Here is a 16193-nt window from a genome sequence, read left to right on the forward strand (position 1 = left end):
GAGAGCTGGAACTTTCTTGGAAATTTAAACTATCCTCACTCAGCTACTCCCAATGGGAACTCAGTGGGTCTAGGAGAGGCTCAGAAATTCTCGAAGTGCCTCCTGAAAGCCCATGAATGGATTCATGCTGACTCCTGTTCAAATGGGTGAACCACATTTGAAAAAATGAATTAAAAGAGTCAATCAGCATTACATTTCTGAATGTATTCCTTCATGCTCTGGTAAGCCTTGCGTGCCAGTCTGATGTAAGTTGACTCATGTATACAATGCCCACTTCTGGGAAATTGTCTTCTATGAAGGGCAGTCAGTCTTGGAAAGGTTCAAATTCAAGGAGAAAAATGAATAATAAGTTACAGATAACTGGTTTAGAAGAGATATCATTTCTGTCGTATTCTGACATGACAGTGGCAGCTGATTTAGGACAACAAAGAGCGGGAGAAGACAAGCCAGAATCTCACATGATCAAGTTTGAGCCGTGCACGTTCCACTCTGGAGTGCGAATGAGAGCGCTATTCCAGAGCCTGCCGAGAGGCCTTGACTAACCTCTGCTCTCTGGTCTTGATCAGCTCATTGTCCCCTGTGGTCCTCATGTTATGACAGTCAGCAAATTTGTCATACTTGTCCAGCCTCCGTTGTACCTGGCAGACTCTAAGCCTCATGAAGGCAGTGCTCTGACTTGCTTATTGCTGGGTCCTCATGGCTAATGTGTCTGTGCCTATGAGTTCTCAGTCCATGCTGAATAAATGATATTAATACTGGGAGCAGAGACCAGTGGGCAGTGACCAGTGGAGAGGAAAACGGAAGGTCAGAGTAGAAGCAGGGCATGAGTCCCAGGCCAGGAGCACGGGAGGCAGGAGAGGGTAGGGGCAAGCCATCACAGTCATTGGGAAAAAGCTGCTCAAAGCATGGCCAGGAGACCCCAGCCTGGGGATAACTGGGACTGGAGACCAGGCCAGGGCCAGGACCCAGCTGATGGCAACAAGATGATCCAAGATAAGCCAAGCGAATGGGTAGGATTCAAAGAGGCCCAGTAGAGAGAGAACAAAGGATGTGAAGCCAAGATCCAGGCTCAGCTCGATGCTCTGCCTATAATAAAAACATGTACCTGGATCACGGGATGTTGGGGTGCTAATTATCAACAGGTGGCAGGAGGGATGACCTTGTGATCCCATTTTTTGGGTCCCACTCCTGGCTCTGTCACTTAGTAGTTACAAACAGGTCAGTTAACCATGCTTTGTCTCACACTGCTCCATGGAAAAATGGTTAGAATACAGATCTTACCAGATAAAATAATAGTTTATGTCTATTATCAAGGCTATGTAAAATTAGTAAGAAAAATTACATTATAAGAATATACCTTAAAGTATTCACCCCAGGGGCACCTGGATGGCTCAGTCCTTGAGTGTTCAACTCGGTTTCAGCTCAGGTCATGACCCCAAGGTCATGGGATTGAGCCCTGTGATGGGCTCTGTGCTCAGTGGGGAGTCTGCTTGAGATTCCTTTTTCTCCCTCTGCCTCTGCCCCTCCCCCTTCTCTCTCTTTCTCTCTCTCTCTCTAATAAGTAAATGTTTTAAATAAGTAAGTAATTTACCATGAGTCAACTCAATCATTCTCTTGCAGCCCTAAATGGGTCAGATATCAATTTTCGTTGGGTCCTCTTGGAAAAACTGCATTGACTCTTCTGTGTCTTCTCTCTTACCTTCAAATGCAGGAATAGATCTTGGAAAGTATCCCCAGAGCCTGAAGGGGTAGAGAAGCGAGACTGAGGGAGGTGTCCATCTCAAGACCATATCCCCAAGGATTGGTGGAGAGAAGCCAGGGCACCCTGGGCAGGAGAGCCACCCAGCCCCTCCCCCAACCTCCCTGTCCCTCTCACCTCTGCTGTTCTTCCAAAAAGGAGGGATGTGTGTATGTGCGTGCGTGTGTGTGTGTGTGTGTGTGTGTAGACACCAGACTCCCCCAGGTGTTAGGATTCATTGGCCCATTATTTGTTCATTCACTTATTCCACAAATGTTTGTGAACCCTTGCTACATGCTCCACTGTTTGGTAAGCCCTGGGGAGACAGTTGAAAACCATCCGTTGGGCCTCAGCTTCAACCAGCAGGCAGAGCCCAGACAGAACCTCCCTCTCCATTTGGTGGACTGCTACCTTCTCTTGAGGGATTCACGCCGATTTGTGCTTATTTGTGGTTCTGATGAACTTGAGTTCATCATCTCACGTTGTTTCACAGAAGGCTTTCCTTCTCTTACGTATTTATATACATACCCCCTACCCTCCCTTTCTTTTCCAGTTTGTGCCCGGTTGCTTAAGGAAAATCTCTCCTTTCCATAACCTTAACTAAAGCTATAAACACACATGTATGGGTACTTTTCCCCCTGTATCAAAAGAGAGGAAATCCATATAAAATTAGGAACGAAAAAACTTTGTAATAGACAAAACAGATTTTCATAATTTTTGCACTAATCTGTTTCATTACTTCTGGTTAATTTCTTTCTATCACAAGAAACTGCCTTTAAGATCATTGTTAACCAGAGGTTCCTGGGTGGCTCAGTGGGTTAAGTCTCTGCCTTCAGCTCAGGTCATGATCCCAGGGTCCTAGGATAGAGCCCCGCATTGGGCTCTCTGCTTGGCAGAGGGCCTGCGTCCTCCTCTCTCTCTCTCTGTCTGCCTCTCTGCCTACTTGTGATTTCTCTCTGTCAAATAAATAAATAAATTCTTTAAAAAAAATCATTGTTAACTATTTCAAATACAAATTTACTTGTTTAGGCTTTGTACTATTTTTGTTGTTGTTGTTTCATTTAAAATATATAATATTTTGGCAACTTTAGGACTTCTCATGAGTTTTAGGCTTCCTCTGAAGCTCCAAGCAGCATCATTTACTACTTTCGTTGAATAGAAAAATGTGTTTCGAATTTGAGAGGCATGCCAGTAGCAAGCAGGAGTTTTAGCTCATTAGAGAATAAATTGTAAAATTGATTTGAAAATGTATGGTTATAAATCTATATAAATCTATAAAATACTGGCACTTCCACGCTGTTTTAAAACAGATCTCTCTTTTATATATTAATTCTTCTGTTTTCACATTCTTTGGGTGCCATCGTCCTAACAGCTGGGCAACAATAGTCAGCTCAGGACCTGCATAAGACCCTAGAATAGAAGTAAAAAAAAAAAAAAAAACAACTCAGAATGCAGTCTGCCAAAGAATGTCCCTAAAACCCTCCAAACAAAACAGCTGGCAGTGGGCTAGACTTTCTGAATTGATCCTGGATCCAACAAACCGAGGGTACACAGTTGTTGTTTAGCTTTTTTGTGTGAGTTCAGATATTTACGTATTCCATGGGTTTTTGAGAGTGTACGTTTTAAAATTTCTGAATCTTGTATTGTACATCATGTATATTTTTTTTTTTTTTAAAGATTTTATTTATTTATTTGAGAGAGAGAGACAGTGAGAGAGAGCATGAGCGAGGAGAAGGTCAGAGAGCGAAGCAGACTCCCCATGGAGCTGGGAGCCCGATGTGGGACTCGATCCCGGGACTCCAGGATCACGCCCTGAGCCGAAGGCAGTCGTCCAACCAACTGCGCCACCCAGGCGTCCCACATCATGTATATTTTTTATGGAACAAGGCGTTTAAAGCAGGAGGGGCTTTGAAACCAGGAAAGCTTATCTTCTGAAATTTTTGTCATTCCCTCTTTCCAGATGGATCCCTAAGTATTTGCCAGGAACACTGCCTTTATTCACAACTTAGAATAGAAATACATAGGGAACCATAACAATTGTTCACACTAAAACTATTTTCTGCAGTTACTAACGGAAATAACAGAAAGGCTAGGAAAACACATATTCATCAAAATAGCAGATTTTTTTCTTTGTGAGCTGTAATTAGTCCCCATGCCAATTTCTATTCTCTGAATTGTATACTAGTTAATAGGCATTTTAATTTTTTTTTTTTTTTTGGTGAGAGAAAAATGAATGTATTAAACTCATAGGCATACCCTGACCAGATTGCCAATTAGTTTCTCTGGAATACATCAGTAAATAACATAGTCTTTCTGAAAGAGGAGGTCCATTTTCTTAGAAACATTGATTTGGAAACATTAATTTCCACACTTCTTGCACCTTTGTATATTTTGGTATATGTTAGGCCTTGCAATGTCACTAGAGAAGAATAACCAGACCTTCTTTGAATACCATACACATGCACTGCATGTTAACAGCTGTCATTGCAGGGTAAAACAAGAATTATTCCATTGCAGCAACCCCCTCCTACACACCATTCCCCCTTTTTTCACACCAGTAAAGTGTAATTTATAATTAATATGGAAATTTGATTCCATTTTAAAATAAAAACCATCAAGCACTTCCTATGTGCTAGACACTATCATCGGCGAGTAAGAAATAAACATAGAATTCCTGCCTCAGGAGCCCGTGGAAGATTCCTGTGACCAACAGGAGCCTCCTGCCCTCCCTGAAGGGGACAGTGACACCTACCACCTTTAGCTCATAGACACAGTACGGGGCTTTAGGCCCAGTGCTACTAGATGTTCTGATTTTTTTTCCCAAAAAACGTAAAAAATTGGGTTTTAAAGTAGAGCTATTGATTTCAAATATTGATTTTCAAAAAAAGTTTAAAACCCTCTGCAGGACAACAATCCATATCTGTCTGAGAGATTAGGCTCACATCTGCTTTAAAAAATATTTAACTTTATAAAATAGTTAATACATGTGCTTAGCTAAAAATCCAAAAGGAACAAAGAGTTATAGAGTGAAAAGGAGTCTCCCTCCCAATCCCTTCCCCGTCTTACTGCCTTCCCAGAGGCATTCCCACACCAGTGTCCCCCAGACCTCCCAGCTGTCTTCAGGCTGCATACATCTCCAAGCCTAAGCACACAATCTTTCTGTGCACACCAGTGGTGATACTGTATCCACACTCTACACACTTCGTTTTTCTCACTAACCGTACTGTACTTTATCACAATCGCTCCAAGCCAACTTATACAGAATTGCATTCTGTATCATTGTCCATCATCTGGAGGCATCCGATCATCTAACCGGTGCCTTGCTGACAGGGGTGTTGCCTGTCTTTGCAACTGCAAACCACGTTTCAAGGACTCATCTTTTTGCATATAATGTTATGCAAGTGAGTATATCTATAACCTGAATTCTTAAATTCCTTCCAGCAGAAATTCTCAACCTGCCTGTATAGAGGAATCTCCCAGGGAGCTTAAAACTGCAGGTGGGTAGGTCCCTCCACAAAGATTCAGATTATTCCCTGGCCATCAGGAATTTTTAAAGGGCCCGGGTGATGCTAAAGTGCAATCTGTGTTGAGAAGACTGCCTTCCAGACTAGCCCAGGTTATGCATCCTCCAAAAGGACAAGTGCTTCCCTGCCAGCAAGAGCCTACAGAGCTCCCATGTGTGCCTTTTGTCCACCCGAGCAGTAAAAATCTGTGTGTCATGGTAGTTCTAATTGCTTTTTAAAAAAAATTCTACAAGAGCAGTTGAACAGGGGTGCCTGGGTGGCTCAGGTGGTTAAGCATCTGCCTTCAGTTCAGGTCATGATCCCAGGGTCTTGGGATCAAGTCCTATTTCCAGTTCCTTGCTCAGCAGTGAGTCTGCTTCTCCCTCTGACTGCTGCCCCCCCACTTGTGTGCTTGCGCTCTCTCTCTCTCTCTCTCTGACAAGTAAATAAATAAATATATCTTTTAAAAAAGAGCAGTTGCACACATTCTCATATTCATATTAGCTTTTTTAGTGAACTGTATGAAAACACATTTTGCCCATTAATGATCATATTGTTGGTCATTCTCCTTACATATTAAAGAAATTAGTTCTTTCCAGAATAACTTTTTTTAAAAAAAATATTTTCTAACTTGTCATTGTCTTGACTTCTCTTATGGCATTTTTCTCTGTGAGGAATATTTTCATGTCATCAAATTTATCAAAAAAGTGTTGGCTTCTGAGTTTTGCATCACACTGAGAAAAATCCTCTTCATTCTGAGACTAAATTTTCAAAAAGAATATTTTGTGGCTTCCTCCAGAATGTTAATGGTTTTATTTTTGACATTTAAAACTTTTATTCATCAGAATTCTGCATTTATTTTGGCATAAGTATGTGGTATGGCTCCAGCTTTGTTTTTTTTCCCAGACACTCAGATACCATAGAGGGAATAATCAATTACCCTCAACACTTGACTCAAATTGTCATTTTTATCATTTACTAAATTACCTTATGTATTTGAGTCTAATCCAGGACTTTTATTCCATTTCTCTGGTCAATCTACCCGTGCACTAGAACCATACTATGTTTTGTTAGATTATAGATTTGTAACATGTTATAATAAATGATTCCTTATTATTCTTACTCTTCAAAAATGTTCTCATTTTCTTATTTACTATTTTTCATTATTAACTTTAGAACCAGCTTTTCTAGTTCCATAATAATCCAGTTATATTTTTACAAAGGATTTTGTGTAATTCATTTAATTTGGGAGGAATGGAGCACACATGATCTATGTCTTCCTAACTTCGACCCTCATTTCTGTTTTCTCCCTTATTCTGAAAATTCCAGCTCTAATTAGTAGACTTGAAGTTCTACAAACCAATCATATTTACCTCTAAATCTTTCAACTAGTTGAAAGAATTGAAGGCAAGATCATGAAATACCTTCCCCTTCCCAGGCGTGCTACTGCCTGCTCTGGCTCTTTTTAGCTTGGACGCTATATCTTCTATCTTCTCAGAAGACTTTGCTGTTCTCCACGGACCGATTAACGCAAGGTATTGCGAATGTCTGTTTCCTGGTGTAAGGGAGGAGGGTCCCAACGTACGAAATGTTAGACTCAGGTGTGCAAAAATATCATAATTTTTTTTCTGTAACGGGCATCATCTTACTTTAAAACTTCCGTACCAGCTGTGAATGGAGAGGAAAACACGTTTAAGCTTGCTAGCTAATGTGCCACTTTTAATTTTAGAAAGTTTTGAGAGTATTTAATCAATGCAAAGCCCAAACTTCCTTCAGAGTTGTCTCTCAAGGTTCTTCCCTCATGGTCTTTTCCCCTGAGGGCATCTGAGTGGAGAAAGGGTTTATAGTGATCACAGAAGAGCTCTTGACACAGAACGCTGCTCCTTCTAGGCATCCTGCCCTGGTGTCCACTGCGGTGTGGCCAGTGCCTTCTGCTAGTTTTGAACTTTGTGCCCGTGTGCCCTGCTGGCCATGACTCACAGACCCTCGGGTTGTGACAGTTCCTACACTCTGCAGCCTTCCCACCAAACCCAACACCTTTCCTGTGACTTCTGCTCCTCCTGTCTAGGATGGGCTTTTTATGGAGCCTACTGAGCCTGAGCCTACATTTTTTGCTCTGCCTGTTGGACACAACCCTCGGCTGAGGACATGGACTGTCTCTTAAAATTTCACTCGGGGGATGCTGGGGCTGGCTCTGGGTGTCTCTGGATTCCCTTGAAACATCCAGGCTCCTTCACTCTGTGACCTTGGTCAGGTTAGTTCATTTCTGTGCCTCTCTTTCCTCAGCTGTAAAACAGGGATGGAACTAGTACCCAAGTCATCATGCCATTCTGAAAAGCAAATACAAACGTTCGATAAATACTTGCTATTTTGAGAATTATACTACTGTGCTTCAGCCTTGAAGATTACAACCTCACCTCCAGAGTATTTATCGATTGATTTGGTATCTTTTTTTTAAAGAGTTTATTTATTTATTTGACACACATAGAGAGAAATCACAAGTAGGAAGAAAGGCAGGCGGGGGGAGGGGAAGTGGGCTTCCTGCTGAGCGGAAAGCTGGACGAGGGACTCGATCTCAGGACCCTGAGATCATGACCTGAGCCTAAGGCAGAGGCTTACCCCACTGAGCCATTCAGGTGCCCTCACTGATTTGGTATCTTGACTGATTTCTTACAGCAAGTGAATACGGTAGTTTTTTTAACTCCTCCCATTATATTTAGATTAAAAAGTACTTTTTTTTTTTATACTTGTACTAGAAACTTTTCACCTGGGTACAAAATTATTTAAAAAATAAAGTTAAGCAAAGGTGCCTGGGTGGCTTAGTGTGTTAATAGCCCAATGCCTGGTTTTGGCTCAGGTCATGATTTCAGGGTAGTGAGATGGATCCTGCTTAAGATTCTCTCTCTCCCTCTTCTCTGCCTCTTGCCCCCAACTCCTGCACATATGCCCCTATGTGCTCTCTCTCTCTCTCTCTCTCAAAACAAACAAACAAACTTACGCAGAGTCCTCCACTTGTGAATCTGATAGACTAAGACCCTACTGAACAGTTCCCTCCCTTGCAGAAAACCACCATGGAAACAGGTCATAGGATAAGATACCTGATAGTGTTAAACAGCAAACTGAAGCTCAGACTAATAGGGAGTGTGCATGTGTTTTTAGAAAGGTGGATCTATCTGGTCAAGTTTCCATTTCCATGGTTTTTAGTAGTCATGGGGATAAGTATGGTCTGCCTGGCTCACACAGCAGTGGCAAGGGTACTTTTTCTGAGAAACCATAGTGAAGCCAGGAAACTGAGTGCAAGTAGGTGTAAGGAAGGAAAGAGGTTAGAGGAGGGAATCCCCAGTCTCTGTCCAACAGTGTTTCTGAGTGTCCCCAGAAACACGCATGCATTGAAAAGACTCAAAACAGCTCAGCGAAAGACAAAAGATCTGAACTGAAACAGAACTGCTGTCCAAGCAACCATCTGCATTTCAAGACAGCCAAGAAAACTCCCTCCTAAAACAAAGGGAATAACACTGTCAGAGAAAAAAGTAGGTATCCAGGATCTGTTAACCTTCACAGGGTCTAAGATTCACTCAAAATTTTCCAGTGTACAAAGATCCCCCTAATGAAACTCATTCTTAAGGAAAAGACAAAGAATTGTGCCTGACCTGGAGATGAACAAGTTGTTGAAATGAACAGATAAAGATATCAAAGCAGCTATTATAAGAACAGTCAATGAAGTAAGACAGAATGTGTTTTCAGTAATTGAGAATCTCAGCAGAAAAATGAGAAGTCTCTGCAGAGAAATAAAAACAATAAAGTCAGAAGCAAATGGAAGCTAAAGACCTGAAAATTAGAATTATGAAAAAAATCCCCTGAAAAAACTTAATAGTCAAAGAGATGGCAGAGGAAATAGTAAGTGAACTCAAAGACAGAGCAATAGAAATGACCAAAAATGAAAAATAAGAAAAACCAGATTTTGAAAAATAAACAATATCTTGTTAATTGGACAAAATAATCAAACATACAGGAATGCCAGAAGGAAAAGAGAAAGAAAATGGGACAGGAAAAAAAAATTGAGGACATAATCGCTGAATACTTACTAAATTTGATGAAAGATAGAAATGTTTAGGTACAACATGCTATACAAACAACAACCACAGTGAACAAAGAAAATCCAAGGTTATGTCACACCATGGCACATTGTTAAAAGCCAAAGATAAGAAACAAATTTTGAACATTGACACACTGCATATAGAGAAACAGTGATGGTTAAATAGGCACCTTCTCATCAGAAATCCTTAAAGACAGAAAAGACTAGAATAACCTTCTGAAAATGCTGAAAGAAAAACAACTGTCAAATTAGAATCCTGTATTTATTGAAAATATCATTTAAGAATGAAGGCAACTGCCCAAAGCAGTGGTATATTCTCTTAGATTTCTCTGCAAAAACTTGCACCTGGGGCCAGAGCCAGATATTGTTTCAGGGATAATGGTGAGGTGTTCTGGAACATTCTTGATGCTTTTCCATTCAATTGGACATTCTGCTTATTGGGATTGGCATTGGTGAAGGACCAAATACAGCATTATCTTTTAAAAAGGGCCATATATAGAGAGATATAGGAAAAGATAAAAGAATGCAACAGATCTGCAATCAAAGACCTCATAGTGATAGCAATGGGAAATCACATGAAAGGTTCATCAGTGGAGGAGGATGCATAACTGGATCGATAAGCAAAAGGAAAACGTCATTGCATGCTGAAATTCTCAGTGCAGGGTAAGCGATTGAAAGTAAAAAGAAATGTTCAGATAAGATATGCTCTACTTAGGACATCCTCACTGTCTGTCTTATGATTTTTTTCTTTTTCTATTTGAGATGTAATATATAATATATAAATATGAAGTCAGAAAATTGCACTTCTCTGACCAGCACATTAGGCACAAGAAGAGATAATATTTGATGTTGAAGTATGAGGATAGAATTTTCATTTTCCTCATTTCATGGGGAGCAGAGGGGAAAAAAAAACTTATCATATAGGAAGAAAACATATACAAAGCACAATGTCACTTCAATTAAGCATTCCATCTCATTAAGAAGTTTAAAAAGTCTTTAAAGGTGAGACTTAAGATATCTACTTAATCTGTATTCTTTACACACAGTATTTTTCAAAAATGAGACAAAAAAAGACATTTTCAAATAAAATAAAATTAAGATAATTTGTCACCAGAAGACTTGCATTACAAAAAAGCTAAAGGACATTCTTTAGGTTAAAAGAATATGACAGCAGATGCAAACTTGAATCCTCAGGAAAAAAAGAAGAGCACTGGAAATAATGACTTTTGGATGATACAAAAGACTGTTTGGGTCCCCCTTTACTTCCAGTTTCTTTGCAAACAACTGAACTGTGTAAAGAAAAAGATAATATTTCTTGTAAGGTTTATAACATACATAGTTTTAACACAGATAACAACTATTATTATAGTAGTAATATTTTTCTAGTAACTGGACAATGAAAATTTAAGAGTGCTTATTATAATTCTTAGTGAAAACACTGAGAAAGCTGCAAAGAAACACAGCAAAAGAGCAGAAAATATTAAACTGGAATTATGAAAATATTCAAACAATCTAAAAAGCACGAAAAGAGAAATAAGAGAATAAAAAAGCAGGGGAGACAAAGCATCTGCTTAAATAATAGACCCAACTAAGCTATATTAATAATTATAATAAATGTTAATAGATTCAACATTCCAAAAGTTTATCAGAATGGGTTATAAAACAAACAAAAACCAAACATTTTCTACCAGGATTCCATTTTAATATAAAGATGCAGAGATGGAAAAAGGATATGCAATGCAAACAAAAAGCATAAGGGTGCTTAAAGGTCTTCATTAATATCAAATGAAATAGATTTTAACAATATTGTTTTGCAAGAACTACTGGGAATTTACCCTAAAGATACAAACGTAGTGATCCAAAGGGGCACGTGCACCCGAATGTTTATAGCAGCAATGTCCACAATAGCCAAACTATGGAAAGAACCTAGATGTCCATCAACAGATGAATGGATCAAGAAGATGTGGTATATATACACAATGGAATACTATGCAGCCATCAAAAGAAACGAAATCTTGCCATTTGCGACAACATGGATGGAACTAGAGCATATCATGCTTAGCGAAATAAGTCAAGCGGAGAAAGACAAATATCATATGGTCTCCCTGATATGAGGAAGTGGTGGTGCAACATGGGGGCTTAAGTGGGTAGGAGAAGAATCCATGAAACAAGATGGGATAGGGAGGGAGACAAACCATAAGTGACTCTTAATTTCACGAAACAAACTGTGGGTTGCTTGGGGGAGGGGGGTTGGGAGAAGGGGGGTAGGGTTATGGACATTGGGGAGGGTATGTGCTTTTGGGTAAATTGGAAGGGGAGATGAACCATGAGAGACTATGGACTCTGAAAAACAATCTGAGGGGTTTGAAGTGGCGGGGGGGTGGGAGGTTGGGGTACCAGGTGGTGGGTATTATAGAGGGCACAGCTTGCATGGAGCACTGGGTGTGGTGAAAAAAATAATGAATACTGTTTTTCTGAAAATAAATAAATTGGAAAAAAAAAAAAAGAAATATTGTTTTGCAAGAGATAAAGGCACTTAATGAAGATAAAAGGTCAATTCATCAGAAATATATAACAATTATAAATGTGTGTGCACCCAAAACATGCAGCAAATTTGATGAAATTGAGAGAAGAAGCAGTCAATTCTACATCAGTTGGAGAATTAAGCAGCTTTCTCTTAGAGATTGATAAAATTAGATGAACTCATCAGAGATGTAGAATATCCAAACAAGGTTATCAATCACTTCGATTTAAATGATACTTATGGCATACTACTCCACCACTGGCAGAATAAATATTTTACCTTCTTTTGAAATGCAGCTAGGGTTCTCTAAGATTCACTAAGATTTTCTGACCCACAAAATAAGCCCTAGTGAATTTAAATAGATTTAAATCATATCAAGTAGATTCGCTGAGCACAGTAGAATTAAATCAGAAATATTAAAATAAGGCAACTAGGAAAACCCAAAATATCCTGAAAATTAAATGACACACCTCTAATGAACTGGATCAAAGAAAAATATCACAAGAGAAGTTAAGAAACACATAAAGATAAAGTAGAACATAAAGGAAATAAAAAGACTAATAGCATTATATGCTTATATTAGGAAGAAAAAGTCCCAAATAAATGATCAAAGTAAGCTTCTACCATAAGGGGAATGAATTTAACCCAGAACAAGCTAAAAAGGAAATAATAAAGGTAAGCACTGGTACCAATAAAATAGAAAACAGAAAAACAATAGCTAAAACTCTTCAAAAAGCTAAAAGCTAATGTTTGGAAAGACTAATGAAACTAGCTGGATTCATTAGGGAAAAAGAAAGCAGACAATTAGCAATAGTAGGAATAAAGGCAAGGGAACCACTGCAGAACCTCTAGCTATTGAAAAGATAAGAAGGAAATTTTATGGCTTCATGCCAATGAATTAGACAACCTAGATGAAATGGATAAACTCCTTGAAAGACACAAATGACAAAAACCAGCACAAGAAGAGAGAGCAAACATGAGCACTGTTATCTCAATTTAAAAATTGACTTTATAATTAAAAAACAATTTCACAAATAGCTTTTCGCCTTGGCACACCACTGAAGATCCTGGGGTTGCCATGGGCCATCTCCCTACCTCATGTTAATAGAACTGTAAGAACAAGCCATATCCAAACTTTTGTTTCTGCAAAGGTGTCCCTGATTCCAAGATCTGCATCTTTGACCTAGGGTGGAAGACAGCAAAAGTGGATGAGTGCCCATATGTGGTCATATGGTGTCAGATAAATATGAGCGGCTCTCCTCTAAACTTGCAGGCTGCAAGTATTTGTGCCAATAAGTATGTGGTGAAAAGCTGTACAAAAGATGGTTTTCACATCCACCTCTTCCACGTCATCCATATCAACAAGATGTTGTCCTGTGCTGGGGTTGACGTGCTTTGAACAAGTATGCTATGTGGGGTGATTTTGAAAAGCCCCAAGGCACAGTGGCCAGATTCCACATTGACCAAGTCACCATGTCCATCTGTACCAAGCTGCAGGACAAGAAGCATGTAATTGGGGGTCTATACAGAGCCAAGTTCAAGTTCCCTGGACTTTTCAAGATCCAACTTTACTAAGTCTAATGTGGAGGAATTTGAAGACATCATGGTTGAAAAGTAGTTCATCCCAGATGGCTTGTGGGCCATCTACATGGCACCTCTAATTGTGGCCTCCTGGACAAATGGTGGGCTCTGCACTCATGAGAACTTCAGCACTGCCCCCTCCTTATTAATGTCCACCAATAAGTCCTACTTCCTGTTAAAAAACCTCCAACAATTTTACAAATAAAATCCAGCTAATTTCACAGTTGAATCCTATCAAATATTTAAGGAAGACATTATATCAATCCTATACAAACTCTTTCAGAAAAACAAAAGGAAAGGAAACATTTCCTAATTCATTTTATGAAAGCAAGTTTTAACCTGGTTCCAAAGCCAAAGATCTCAAAGGGTGAAAACTATAGACTAATATCCCTCAGGAACATAAATGCAGAAATGTTTGATCAGATATTAGATTAGAAAATCAAATCCAGAAAAAAATATGTGTGTGTGTATATGTATGTGTGTGTATATTATATATATGGATATATATATGGATGATCCATCATGAACAAGTAGAATTTATCCTGGAAATGCAAGGCTTGTTCAGTATTTAAACAATGTAAATCTACTATATTAATAGACTAAATATCAAAAATATAATTATTCCAATAGATACAGAAAAAGCATCTGATAAAATTTAACAGCAAAAACATGGAGCAAACTAGAAATAGATATGAACTTCCTCAATATGACTAAGGGCATGCAAAAAAAACCCTACAACTAATATACTTAGGGATGAAAGACTTGATGTTTTCAAGATTAAAAACATAGCAAATATTTTGATTTTCAACACTACTATTTAACATTTCACTGGAGATCCTGGCCAGTGCAGTAAATAAGAAAAAGTAAAAAAAAAAAAAAAAAGCCTATAGGTGAGAAAGGAAGCAGTAAAAATTTTCTTATTTGCAGAGGACAGGAATCTACAAAAAAGCTATTAGAACTAATAAGTGAATTTAGCAAGGTTGCAGAATACAAAGCCAATATATAAAAAGCAGTTGAAATTCTAGATATAACATCAATTACAAATGAAATAATTAAAAAAAAACACTTCATTTCCAATAGCATCAAATATATTTAGGAATATATTTACAGAAAGACACACAAGGCCTTTATACAAAAACTGGAATTTTTTGCATAGGGAAACTAAAGTAGACCTTAATGGAAAGGTTTACCAGGTTTATGGATTGGATCAGAAGGCCTGACAATGTTAAGGTAGTAATCTTACTTAAGTAGACCTGTAGATTCGATGTAATTCCAATCAAATTCTTAATTGGCTGCTTTTGAAACAGAATGACAAGATAATTCTAAATTTATATGGAAAGGAAAGAGACCCAGAATAGTCAAAATAATTTCAGTAAAGAAGAAAAAGTGAACTTAAACATTGCCTAATTTAAGTCTTACTATACCGTACAGTGATCAAGATAGTATGTTCAAGTGTACGGCTAGACATACAAATACATGGAACAGAATAGAAAATCCCAAAATAAACTTTGGTGGTCAATTTAAAAAAATGCCAGATTCAATGAGAAAAAGATAATTTTTTTTTTCCAAAAAAACGTTGCTTGAACGCCTGGATCTCTGTTTGGGAAAAAAAGTAATCTTTGATCACTGAATCAAACTACATGCTCAAATTAACTCAGAATGCATCCTCATCTAAATATAAGACCTAAATTATAAACCTTCAAAAACAAAACATAGGAAGAAATCTATGTGGTATTATGTTAGACAAAGATTTCTTAAGCAGGTATAAAAAGCCCAAACTATAACACAAACAAAAATTGTAAAATGGACTTCATTAAGATGAAATCACTTTCTCTTTGAAAGATATAAATGAGGGGAAAAAGGCAAGCCACAGTCATATTCAGAAAAATAATTGTGAAACATATGTTTGACAAGGGTTTATCCAGAATACATCAAGAATTCTTATAATTTAATAATAAGACTAATCCAATAGAAAATAGACCAAATATTTGAATAGACACATTATAAAAGATGATATATCAATGGATATTTAAACACATAAGAATATGCTCAACATCATTAGTCATCAGAGAAATCAAACTTGCAAAAATAGTGAGATACTACCGTATACCCACTAGAGTAGTAAAGGTTAAGTAGCCTAATAATACCAAATATGGGTGAGGATGTGTAGCAAGTAGACTTCACACATTGCTGGTGGGAATGCAAAACAGGTTCACATGCATTGGAAAACAATATGGCAGCATCTTATAAATTCAAACATAAATATGCTATCAACCCCACAACTCCGCTTCTAGGCATTGCTTTAGAGAAATAAAAACATATGTTCACAGAAAGACATGTATGTAAGTAAATAAGTTCAGAGCAGCATTATTCATAATAACGAAAACCTGGAAGCAGCCCAAATATTCAGCTAATGAATGGATAAGCAAAGTCTAGTGTATCCAAATGTGGAACAACAAAAATACGAATACAAAAAACATGAACAGCTCTTGAAACCATTTTGCTAAGTGAGAAAAGTTAAACACAACAAACTACATAATGGATGATTCTATAAATATTAAATTCCAAAAACAACAAAGCTAAGGTGATTTCGTGGGCGGTGGGAGAAGAGGGAATTAACTGACCAAGGACAAGACAAAAAGGTTTAGGTAGAGAGGAATGTTGTATAAGTGATTTTGGTGGTAGTTATACAACTGTTTAGAATTACAAATTTTATCAAAATACACATTTAAATGTGGTAAACTTTACCTC

General features: G+C 38.1%; 1 pseudogene; it reads left to right on the top strand.

Moving 5' to 3' along the window:
• Positions 1–905: 905 nt before the first annotated feature.
• Positions 906–13647, top strand: LOC122905346 (annotated as a pseudogene).
• Positions 13648–16193: the final 2546 nt, after the last annotated feature.

The sequence above is a fragment of the Neovison vison genome, chromosome 4, assembly GCF_020171115.1.
Source record: "Neovison vison isolate M4711 chromosome 4, ASM_NN_V1, whole genome shotgun sequence".
NCBI classification, from domain to species: Eukaryota; Metazoa; Chordata; class Mammalia; order Carnivora; family Mustelidae; genus Neogale; species Neogale vison.